At 44.4% G+C, this 12,803-nt stretch overlaps 1 protein-coding gene across 1 annotated transcript in view; it reads right to left on the reverse strand.

Moving 5' to 3' along the window:
- The window catches only part of TIMELESS (timeless circadian clock), a 57,863-nt gene extending 53,642 nt beyond the window's left edge, over positions 1 to 4,221 (reverse strand). The window contains exon 1 of the mRNA XM_015429710.1: positions 4,176 to 4,221. The gene's annotated coding sequence lies outside the window, so the exon portion shown is untranslated. The remainder of the gene's footprint in view (positions 1 to 4,175) is intronic.
- Positions 4,222 to 12,803: the final 8,582 nt, after the last annotated feature.

A 12,803-nucleotide genomic window follows, 5' to 3' on the forward strand; every position in this document is an offset into this window, starting at 1 on the left:
GAAGAACAGCTGTGCCAGAACTATGGCTTGCCCAAGGTCATCCAGCAGGTGCAAGTGGAGGAGTGGGGAATCAAACCCGGTTCTCCCAGATTAGAGTCCGTGTACTTAACCACTACACCAAAGTGGAAGGGCACTGCTGTTCAGAGGGTGAGGATTACAGCAGATATATAATTTGCTAGTATTTTAGATAGGGCTGCCAACAGTCCTGGAGCAAAATGTCCTTTAATAGAGGCTTAATGTGTGGAAATGGTCAGTTTAATCTTTTTTTAAATAATCTTTTTATTATAATTTTGAGTTTAAATAATCTTTTCATGCCACAGAGGTAAACAACATTCTATTAAGCCTGAAGTAAAGGGCAAGGCATTTCCCCCCTCCAGAATAATAAGGGCAACCTTATTTTTACATCTAAGTAGCACTGCAGGGAAACACTAATTTTGTAGAGTACGGCAAAAATCTTTAAGATTTCGAAAAGGTGCAGACATAAGTACCCCATTTTTAGCCCAAAGATAATCAAAAATAAAACAAACGCATAAAAATACAAAAAAAAAAATTAATACCCATCGCCAGTTACAGTATGCTGCAACCATATCCCACACAGCATTGTGAACTGCAACAGACACAGTGATGGTGTGTCTCCAGTGGTACTGGTTGTGGTGTTTCACATTTTCCCAGAGAAGAAATGTTATGTTTTGAATGCTAGGAAATTGCAGTTTCCTCACACAGAAAGCAATACCCAGAGGCAGGACACCTAGATCCTTCCCAAACAAGAACCACAATGACACTGAATTGCTGCTGGAATAGATAGCAACTGTACGTTTGTGTGTGCGTGGGGTTTTTTTTTCCTCATTGGGCAGTTTGTGCCCTGTTGAGTTAAATCACAGCATATACCTTTTGAGTATCACATGCAATACTACAGACAACAATATACTATCCTTACCTGGAATCAATCTTGGAAAACTTTAATATGGAGCAGTCAGGCTTCTGTACTTAGATTCGTATCTTAAGAGAGGCTTTCCCCTATTGTAAACTCCAAGAGGAAAGGAGTAGGACTTGCCACTGCTTCATAAAAGCACAGACTGGGATTTCAAAACTGACAGGCTGTTACCAGCCTGTCCCTGACAGAAGCAGGCAGTGCATCAGCCAATGAGAGGCCATAGAAGGTCAAGTGGATTTATCTGATGCACACAGGCTTCCCTCCTCCTGTGCAAAGTATATTTTCAGTGGAACACAGCCATGAATTATGCCATGCCATAGCTGGGAAGTTTAACACACAGGTCACTCAAGAAACAGAAGGCAGAAAGGGATATGTGTCTGTATGTATCTGAAGTGAGTGGCGACACAAAACAGCTCATAGTGAAATAAATGAAGTTAGTCTTTAAAGTGCCATTGGACTTTCATTTTATTTTGCTATAAAAGACTCACACAGCTACCCCTTTGCAATCATCAAAAAAAGGAGAAGAGTACTTCAACAGCAGGATCTGCAAACACTTTTACTAACAAGAGCCAACCCCAGCCATTACTTGCAAAACTCCATGTTTTTAATCCTGTCCTTTGTTCAAGAAACTCAGGGTGGCATACATTTATGATTCTTCTTCTGAGGAATCCTCTTCTGAGACTGTTGTGTCTTCAACCATAGCAAACTAATGTTAAGCTTGAAACCTCAGCCAGGATTCTAATCTGTAACAGCACCATTGGCTGAAGTATTATCTGTAACCAATCAAATGTAAGAGAACTGTGTTGGAGGGATCTATGTTTATTGGATGTTATATCTGGATTATGACTGGACCTTAACTATGTGAGGGCGTGGCTACACCAGCCCGGGATTGTTTAAAAGGGAGCTAGGCTCCACTGTTTGTTGTTGTGTGTCGTGTGCGGATGTTCTTGTTCTTAATAAAGCTGATTCACTTGTTACTTACAACGTTATTAAGTTGCATACTTAACAGAGACCTGCTTTTATCCTTTATTTTATCTTCACAACAACCATGCAAGGTAGGGTAGCATCAGAGTGAATTACTGGCCCAAGGTCACATAGTGAGTTTTACAATAAGCAGATACTGGAGCCCAAATCTCCCCAGACCTAGTTCAACATTTTAACCATGACACCACACTGGACAAGCCAGTAGATCCACCTCCCTATGCTTTAGCAGATCCTGTCATATTCAACCGTTACCCTCACTGTTTATGAATCTCCAGATACCAACATGCACACTCTCAGCAACTCATAAACAGAAACCTGTTAGGTCAGACTAAAAAGCCATCTAGTTCAGCAGCTTGTTTCCCAGAGTGGTGGTAAACTAATCATGTTGTCGACTCTGGCTTGGGAAATTCAGAGTGTTTGGGAAGGACTTCAGTTTCTCCTCAACTTCATGGTATACCACAGAGTTCACCCTCTAAAGCTACCATTTCCCCCCAGGGAGATCTGTTGTAATTCCAGAACTCAAAGGCCCTACCTGTGGGTTGGTAACCACATCAGCTAGTTACCTCAGAAGACCCACTAGCAAGAGTAAAACGGCCAAGGCTTCCCCATATTATCGCCCACATACACAAGTAGTATTCAGAGGAACATGGAGGTTTCATTTCCACCTGTTCTGCAATTACCCTCCCATTTCCCCTTAAGGTTCCAAGCTTTTGCAAACCTACTTGGGAGTGAGTCCCACTGACATCTGTAGGACTTGTTTCCGAGTAAGCAGAGACAGATCAAGCTTTACAAATCACACTCCTAAGGCTGCTTACAGAGAAGTAAGCCCCACTAAGAGCAGTTTCATAGGATTAGCCATGTTGGTCTACAGTAGAACAGCTAGATACAACTCCAACAGCAGCACTTTAGAGGCCAACAAGATTTTCAGGATCCCTGACCTGGATTACAGCCCAGGCAAGCCCGAGTTCGTTAGATCTCGGAAGCTAAGCAGAGCCGACCCTGGCAAGTGCTTGGAAGAGAGACCTCCAAGGAATACCAGGGCTGGGAGGCGGAGGAAAGTAATAGCAAAACCACCTCCCTGAAACGTCCAACCAATGCTCCCTCTAAGCTGTGGAGTCTTGTGAGCTACTGGCATTAAAGTTGTGAGCGAGCGATTTGGCTACCGTATAAATTAGTTTGCTCTGCTCCCTCTAAGCTGTGGAGTCTTGTGAGCAAAAATTCTACTTTGTGAGCTACTGGCATTAAAGTTGTGAGTGAGCACTTTGGCTACTGCATAAATTCGTTTGCTCTGGAGCCATCCTGCCTGAACTAAAACAAAAATGTCTGAGCAGGGGGCTAAAAAATTGTGAGCTCAGACTAGCTCAGTTTAGAGGGAACACTGCTCTGGAACCATCCTTCCTGAGCTAAGACAAAAAATGTCTGAGCTGGAGACTAAAAAACTGAGCTAGCTCACACTAACTCAGCTTAGTGGGAACACTGCGTCCAACCCCCACTAGGGGTCGCCAGAAGTCAACCATGACTTCCAGGCGCGCGCGCACATCCATACACAGACACAATACCAAAAAAAAAGATTTTCAGGATATGAGCTTCCGAAAGTCAGCGCTCTCTTCGGAGTGGGATTGACTTCTGACTAAAGATGGCTGCAGCCAAGCATCATTAGTTATCGCGAGCGACAACAATTTGTTCACCTTGTCCGCAAAGGAAAACCCTGCAATGAAGGAGGACTATAATGAAACATCCAACTATGAACCGAACCAGCCAGAGTTGCTGTTAATCGTCAGTCACGCCCACCATTACCACCCCAGCCGCCTCCCAAACACTGCAACTTACAGACCTCGAGGCTACAAAGCAGCTCTAGAACACGAAATAAAGCCCAGGTGAGTTCGGAGTTCACTCTTCCCTATGAACAGCATTGCCCGGCTGTGTGCAGCCAAATCCCGAGAATATTTACCGAGAAGCCAGTTCTATTCAATGGGGCTTACTCCTCAGTAGGTGGTGGTGGAAAGTGCCGTCCAGTCACCAGTGGTTTATGGCGACCCGGTGGGGTTTTCAAGTCAGGCGACGTTCAGAGGCGGTTTGCCTCGGCGTCATGTTGGAGACCCCCCCCCATCCGCATACTAGCCAGGGGTGACCCTGCTTAGCTTCCGAGGTAAGATGACCTCGGGCTAGCCTGCGTTATCCAGGTCAGGGCTCCTCGATAGAATTAGGCCCCCTAAAATCCCATTTCCCCCAAAACTGCACTCATGCACTAACTCACTTCACGAGCCTTTCCATCTACTGAGGACTCGGTTCCGTTCCCTTTGTGGACCGCGAAGAGTAATTCATTGCTCCGGCTCGGCGCCCAAACTTACAAGCGCCTCCCAGACTCCAAATGGCGCGCGAATCCTCCCGACCGCCTTAAAGGGGCAACGACGGGCTATTCAAAAAGAAGTCCCGCCTGCTCCTATCCGTAACGGTAAGAGTAAGAGTCCAGTGGCGCCTTAAAGACGAGCAACATTTGTGACACGGTATGAGCTTCACTTCTTTCTTTTGAAGTAAATCCGGGAAGAGCCAAAGGGCTTCCTCGCAAGTAAATATGTAAAGCCTTACAGCACGAGGCGCTGCCACACTAACCTGGAAGTCACTCCCGCTGACTTCTTAAGGGAATGTGCGCAGCCGAACTTTCCAGCCATTAGCCAATTTTACCCTCCTCGCCGGCTCTTCTGTGTAAATTCGGAGGATAGGGTATGTATGGAGTTTTGAAGCCTCTATACACTATAGAAAATCTGCAGTTCTCACCCGTAATAAGGAGATACTGAATTTTCCTGACCCGGTGATTGGAAAAACAACAACAACGGAGGCTATGATGGCATATCAAGCATGAAACGAAGAACAGGAGCTATATCGAGCCTGTCTACACATTTCAGGTGTATTACAGTGCAATTACTATGCAGTCGGGCTCGATTTTGGGGCGCCCTCCGACGCCTACGAGCAGATTGGCTTGGGTCTCAGAGCGGAAGTTCCGACTTGCTTGTATGTGCGCTGCTGAAGACTTCTAGCCGGAGCCTGCCAGTGCCCTTTTAAGTCCTGCTTGGGCTTTGTCCACACTTCTCTTTCGCTACGCAATTGCTAGGATCGCTGGTTTGTAAGCAAAGGGAGTCGTGATTAACCCAGCTGTCCGCGATTCTGATGAATGGTTATCGTATTGCGACAGTTCTTGTTATTAAAGGGCCGTGGCAGCTGCTCTACAGTGGATGGGCGACACGTTATTTTTGTGTGTCGTACCATTCTAAAGCACAAAAAAGTTTAATGAAAATCCTAAACATCGTTGGTCTCTTTGGTATGGAAAATTTTCGTGGGAAGTTGCACAAGCTTTCTGAATTTTAGGTGAAAACGTGGCTAAGTTATAACTATTAAAATAGGAAAAAGTTTGCCCTAACCTGGCAAGCCTGATCTCCGAAGCTAAGTAGGGCCCACCCTGGCAAGTAGTTGGATGGGAGACCTGCAAAGAATACCAGGGCCGGGGGATTTGTGGAGGGGAAGGACTATGATACCCTCCCCCATGATGATGGTATTCTCTGGGTGCATAAAACTATTATGAAGATGTTTCCTTGTATCCTACTTCCATTCACTTGATAGAAGAGGATAAAAGCGTGTTTTGTTTAATTGTTGCTTTTAATTGTTTTATATGTGTGTGTTTTTAAAACTGGTTTTAATTATTTTGTTCACCAACTTGGTGATGTAAGAAAGTGACATAAAATGTTTTAAATAAAATAGAGGCAATCTCACCCAGTTCCCCTCCATGTTGTACCTCCTGCCCCAACCTTCATAAGTTTTGTTTGTTGTTGTAGATTTTCCAGGCTGTATGGCCATGGTCTTGGAATTGTTGGATACCATTATGCCTCTGAGGAAGCCAGTCACAGCTGCTGGCAAAACGTCAGGTCCTACAATGCCAAGACCACGGCCATACAGCCCGGAAAATCCACAGCAGCTAATGAACTCTGGCTGTGAAAGCCTTCAACAACATATTTGTTTTGTTTGTCTGTAAGGATCATCCATTCGTCACGAATACCTTTTGGGGCATCCCAGAGGCTACTGGGGAGACAAGAGGTACAGAAAGATCAACTTTCCCCAGAAGAATGGCAGTAGCATGGAAACCACAATGTGTGTCTGTTTTTGTAATGCAAAGTAGCTGTGGCCCTCTGGGGTTGGAAACACTTTATGTTTCTGGAAGTGCCTTCATTTTGTCAAAAGGTTTGAAAGCTACTAGTCACAAAATGGTACCTTGATGGGGGCAGCCAGTCAGAAAAAGGTAGGTTGCTTCTACAAGAATCGCAGTGTTAAAGAACAGGTCTGCAGTATTTGAAAACAGCAGCCTTGCTTCTGCTATTTTCTCAAAGGAAACTACCACCACCTATCCAGATGTTAATTTGCCATAAAGGTAAAGGTTCCCTTGCTCGAAAGCCAGTTGAATCCGACTCTAGGGTTGTGGTGCTCATCTCCATTTCAGAGCCGAAGAACCAGCGCTGTCTGAAGACATTTCTGTGGTCATGTGGCTGGCATAACTAAACACCAAGGCGCACGGAACGCTGTTACCTTCCCACTGAAGTGGTACCTATTTATCTACTTGCAATTCCTTGCTTTTGAACCGCTAGGTTGGCAGGAGCTGGAACTAGAGACGGGAACTCACTCCGTCATGCGGCAACTCGGGTCTCGAACTGCTGAACTACCGACCTTCCACAGCCTGCAGTTCAGCATCTTAACCACTTGAGCCACCGCACCTGCCATGCAGGAAGCAAATATACCATTACCTCTAGATTTTCCCTGGAAGAGTCAAATAGCAGTTTTGACAAGGGGGAAGGGGGACATCAGTAGCAGGCTCCTGTCCTATCCAGGGCAAGGATCCATGTATGCACATGTAAAGGAGAAAGAGAAGGGTTGAGTTGCCACATTCCTGTTGGTGATGGGAGATTTCCTGCTCCCTGCCACCACTGTCCACTGCAGCTCAGCAGGAGGAAAACAGCAGGCAAGATGTGGGGGGTGCTATTGGTATCCCAGGCATGATGATGCAACTTCTGGTACAACTCAGAAGAGATGCCATCATGTTGAGTGACAGTCTAGCATTTGCACAAAACTCTATGACTAAACCACCCAGTGTCACTGCTCAGTGTGATGACATCACTCCCACGTTGCACCAGAAGTTACATCATCATGCCAGGGACACTGATCCTGCCCTGCCATAGCATAAGTCCCCACCGGCCCCATCTCTAGTTGGTTGCCTGTCTGTGCCTGGCTACCCTAGAGGAGAGGCAGAAGGAAAATGGGGCTGATGCTGTTGTTTTTCCATCTGGGGGGGGAGTGCACATGCACCTCTTTCTCTTTCACATGAAAGAAAAAGAGGAAAGAAACTGCTGCAGTCGTTTCAAAGTGGAGGATAAGAAAGTGATTACAGCAGCAGTTCAGGAAGTGCGGAGAGCTACTATGAACTGCTGGGAAAGTGACTGGTAACTCTGGAGTGATCTTCTGCCCACCTCTGCTCTAGTTTATTGTACATTTAATGGATCTTCTCAGTGTATTAAATCACGTAAGTAATGGGGAAGATGGGGCTTTATTCATTGTCTTGACCAAACTGGAAAAGGAACCAAAGACAAGCTGTACCAGTAATAATTGACATCTGCTGCATGGACATAAGAGACATTTGTGTTTGTGTCAGGCCTCTGTCCTGAGACATACGTACACCACACACACACAAAAACCCTGGTTTTCTTGCCATGACCCCCGTATAAAGTGTCATGTAAATTGTAGTTTTGTGCGGATTCAGTGAAATCTCTGGTGAGAATGGATGATAATCCACATCAAAGACCTATAACGGTTATATGTATGAAACACATGACCAAATGAAGCGGCTTTATAATTAATCAATCAATCCATTGTTCTGTTAAGGTCTATACTGGCTGCTGCTTTCCAGGATTTCAGATTAGGGTCTGTCACATCATCTACTGCCAGATGCTTTTGACAGTAGATGCCAGGGAGTCTTCCTGCATTCAAGGCCAATGTTCTTCCACTGAGCCACAGCCCTTTTCTTGGCCATCTTTCAACCAGATCTTAAATTTTGCTGCAGGAGGAGCACAGTGGTGTAGTTTTTAAATGCTGTGGACTGCAGAATGAACAGACCACAGTGAATAAATTTGCACCCTCACCCTTGTGAACGGAGGCTGTAGCTAGAACTATCTATGGAGTAACCGTTAACTATCAACTGTTTTTCATCCTGCAGCAGCTGATCTCCAACATGCTTCTTGGCAGCAGGTTTGAAATAGGGGGAAATTTCCAGGACATCAGTGACATAGCCGTAAATACAAGGGTACCTCTTACCATCTTTGTAAGGGCCATCCTGTATTTGACCCAAGCAATCATGTTCTCCAGATGTGGAGGGTTTCAGTGTACAACGTACCAACAAGCAAAGAGTTGCCTGGATAAAAATAATGAATCAGATCCTACAGCCTATTTTTGCTGGCAAAAAGGCACTTCTTTCAGCAGAGGAGAGGGATGATTTTTGCCGATCCCTCTTTCCACTGTAGACTCCCTCACACGTATCATGCCCAGTGCTACTGGGGATAGCATTCTGGGGAGTTACAGTGGGAAAGTTGTGTTCCATTTGTACACTGTAGAATTTTAATCATGGCGGGATGTCTTGATGTGAAAAGAGCACCAAGTTTGGTCTACTCAGAATCCTACTAAGATCTATTCGGTACAGCTTCTACGAAAGAGCATTATACTGTTAAGCTGTAGATAGAATTAAAGAACCTTGATTTTGAGTCCTTATTCTCCAGATTTCCAACAACCCTATGGTCAGATGGCATTTACTCTTGTTTGGGAACATGTGATAGGAATTTATGGGACTTAGGCCAGAATACACGACCGGAGCTTCTTTTTCTGCAGTATCCCATGAGAAGAAGAGGAAGAAGAAGAGATTGGATTTATACCCCGCCCTTCACTTGGGAGTCTCAGAGCGGCTTACAAACTCCTTTCCCTTCCCCTCCCCACAACAGACACCCTGTGAGGTGGGTGGGGCTGAGAGAACTCTGACACAAACTGCTCTTTTTCAAGGACAGCTGTGCCAGAGCTTGTGACTGACCCAAGGTCACATCAGCAGGTGCAAGTGGAGGAGTGGGGAATCAAACCCGGTTCTCCCAGATTAGAGTCCGCACACTTAACCACTACACCAAACTGGGATCTCAGCACTTAACTGGGAAATAAAAACCTTATTCACATCAATTCACTTGATTTCCCTGATGCAGCGCTATTACCAAAAATAAAATACAGCATTTAATTAAATTAATTAATTCCAGCAGAAGAGCAAAGGGAAAAAAAGTAAAACCATCCATTAAGAAAGGTGACTCATCCCACTGTCATCCAGCAGGAAAAAAAATAAAGCAAGATACAACAAAGGATAAATGATTGGTGTCTCATGCACAGCAAAGCACCTGGATGGATCCGATTTGAGTTCAGTGGAAATCCAGCAAAGCTAATAGTCTGAGGCAGATTTGGTGTCATTCCATTGACTTAGTGAAGTGACTCTGAATTCACACCGACTGTTAAGCATATTGTTTTCTGAGGAGTGGCTCTTAATGTGGATTGTTACACTGCAGGTTTCATTCCAGTGGTGCCATATTCATGCAAGATTCAGTTCCATTGGCTCCACTTGCAGCCCTCTTTTACTGCTGTGAAGGGACTCCAGATTCAAACTAGTGGTAACTCCATTGACCCTAAAGGAGTGAAGCTATTGCAGTGATGTCATTCTGTTGATGCTTGTACATAACTTTTCTGGATTGGTGATGGATGTGTTCACACCAGTTGTTTTTTTGTTTGTTTGTTTACTATAGCAGTTTTAGCAGAGAGACTCCAAAAATCAATTCACACCAATATATCTGAAATAAGGATCCACCCCAGATATGTCAACACTGCAGAAAACATAAGCGTGCTTTGAACATCACTTCAGGTGGAAACATCTGCATCCCCAACTGCTCACAAATACTTGATTCCAGCTCCCCCTCTCTTTTGAATTCATCAGCTCTCACTTCGATAGTTCTTTCCCATCTTTGCGGGTCTCATACAGTACAGTTCCTTATGGAACTGTCTGCTTAGTAGACAGACCGATCTGTACTTGCACATCCTTTTCCCCTAGGAGGTAAATAAAGAGCATAAGAATTGCCATGTGGGGGAAACTGAAAGGTCCATCTTGTAACATGATGAAGAGCCAAATGGATCAGCCCAAGGGTTTGTCTAGCCCAGCCTCCTGTTCAAGTTTTTGGCCAGATGCTTGTGGGTAGCTCACAGTGGCTTTCTCCCATTGTTTGCTTCTCTACAACTGACAATTAATGACACACTGCTGTTGAACTAGGCGACTCCATTTAGCTACCATGGCTACTAGCCATTAACATGTCTATCTTTCATAAACATGTTCCATCCCCAGTTTGTGTCATTTCTAGAACCAAAAATCCCCAAACATTTTAGTCTTTTCTCATAAAGGTGCTCCAACCCCTTGATCGATTCGATTGCCTTTTTTTGCACATTTTTCTACTGTAGGCTACCCTAAAGAGGAGATTAACCCGTAAAGAGTATGAGGCTAAAAGTGCAGTCCTAAGCAGAGTTTCACTCTTCTAAGTCCACTGAAGCCAATGGGCTTAGAAGGGTATAACTCTGATTAAGATCTCTTAGTGTTTAAATTGAGCACCATGATTCCAAGGTGTCTTTCCTGATTAGTCATAACATGCAGTTGAGATACTATTTGTGGTCTGGGAAATTTGACCCAGTTGGGATTTTTGCTCCAGTGTTTATAAGTTTCTTCTTATACTGAATCTCATTTTCCATTTTCTTGCTCATTCATCTAATGTGAAGAGATTTTTTCAGTGCTATTTTCAGTCTGAGTGTTCACAATCCTGGCTAATTTGATAGCATCTTCAGACTTGGTTATATCACCACTCACCTCTTCTACCCATTTTTTTTTTAAATTTACCCCCTGCTCTCTGTTCTTCCACTAGTTACCAGCCTCTTAAAGGACCTGGCTACTTATTCTATTTCTGTTAACTTTACTGAGGAGCCTTTGGACTTCCATTTGCAAAAACAATGCTGATTCTTCCTCAGTAAGCAAGGCTTGTAATGCTCATCTTAACAATTATTTTAGTCGATATACCAGTGTATACTTCACTAGCCTGTAATTGCTAGGCCTCCTCCTAGATTCCATTTCAGCAATGGGTGTTACACTGGCCTCTTCCCAATACTTCAATAGAGAGAAGTAGAAAATCAATCATTTTACATTTGAAAGACAGGACTCAGTAGCCAAATAATTATTTGTGGTCACCAGCTGAACTTTCAGCTCCTGAGTCCTCCAGCTCACGCACCAAAGAGTGGGATGAGGGTCTCTCAGTCTGCAAGTTCCTTGTGCTGTTTCACCTACTCCAAAGCTTGGCAGGACGAAAGTCTTCCATCCCACCCTCAAGTCATCTGTACATGCCAGAAGACTTGGGAGAGAGGAAAGAAACTCCATGCAAATTGTCTTATTTGAAACTCCTACAATTATTCATCCAAAAGGGAGATCCGAGAACCAGACTTTCTACTGCTTAATCCTGGGCCTCCGAAAACTCCCTACCTATCTTTCATAATCCTTAGTCACTTAATGCTCCAAGTCTGATGTATCTAAAGAAGCTTTAATTGCTTGTTTTCAAGTTTTTAACAGCGTTCTCTTCACAATTCTTTTTTTTTTGGGGGGGGGGGTCAGCTTAACATTTGTTTTGCCAGAGTTTGTGCTGTTTTTGATTGTCTTAATTTGGATGAGGCTTTCACTTTTTTAAAGGAAATCTTCATCATAGCTAACTTGACTCTTCAGATAGAAGGAACACCACAAGTAAGGCAAGATGGAAACAGCTATCCCCAAACAGTCCCTTTTTAGTAGATGGGAGAAAGAAGGTGACAGTTGAGGGGTTGTCCAAAGTACTGAGGGGGGAATCTGGGAGGGGCCAGGAGAAGAACAGAAAATGCTGACCTCTACAAATTTGCACAACCCATTCCTGGCTCAGGCTATTCGGAACCAGTTTTAAGCAAAGCCATCACATGCTTTGCATCTTAAAAGAAAACCAGTAACAATGGACTTGCATAGGGGTAAGAATTTCTCAACAACATGTGTCTCCTGCAGATGTGTCCTCTGCCAGCTTAACAGCACTACTTCCCCACCCAAGATTTGCACTTGAGGATTCAGCCTCCTTCCTCAACAGAAAGAGACGGATGCCAAAGGCATCTGGTTTGGCCTCTCAACCCTGCCTTCAAAGGCTATCAACAAAGGCTATTATAGAGATACTGTCTGTGAGGTGCCCTTGATTGCTCTATCAGTGCTATGTACTGTTATTATGTTATCTATCCCTGGGTTACACTGATCCTCCTATGATGATTGGTGTGGAGACCTGTTCTGGGCCAAGCCCCACATAGCCTGTGCTACACAGGCTGTGTATACTTCACTTGTATGTATCTAGTGTTTGAGACTGCACCAAGAAGAAGAAAAATTAATTCGGGAGTAGATTCAAAAGCTTTACTCTTACTGATCAGACGCCATGTCTCTCCACAAGAGTCTCCAGTTCTTGAACAGTGAACACTATCATCCTAATCATCCCATCCTAGGGTGAAAAAGGCAGTCCCTAAAGGGCTGACTCTCAACTCCAGACACTGAATGAGGACCCCCCCCCAATCTTTTTGGGGAGGCGGGGTGAAGGCAATAGTGTGCTGGTTTTAAATTGTCCAGTGAACCGAACCCCAAGATGCCGGTCATGCTTTGCAGTTTCTCATTCTCACATGCTCATGTATATGTGCACACACATAACTAAACAAGCATGCAAAAGCACTCATTTTCCCACAT

This window comes from Gekko japonicus, unplaced genomic scaffold (assembly GCF_001447785.1).
Source record: "Gekko japonicus isolate JY-2015 unplaced genomic scaffold, Gekko_japonicus_V1.1 scaffold947, whole genome shotgun sequence".
Classification (NCBI taxonomy): domain Eukaryota; kingdom Metazoa; phylum Chordata; class Lepidosauria; order Squamata; family Gekkonidae; genus Gekko; species Gekko japonicus.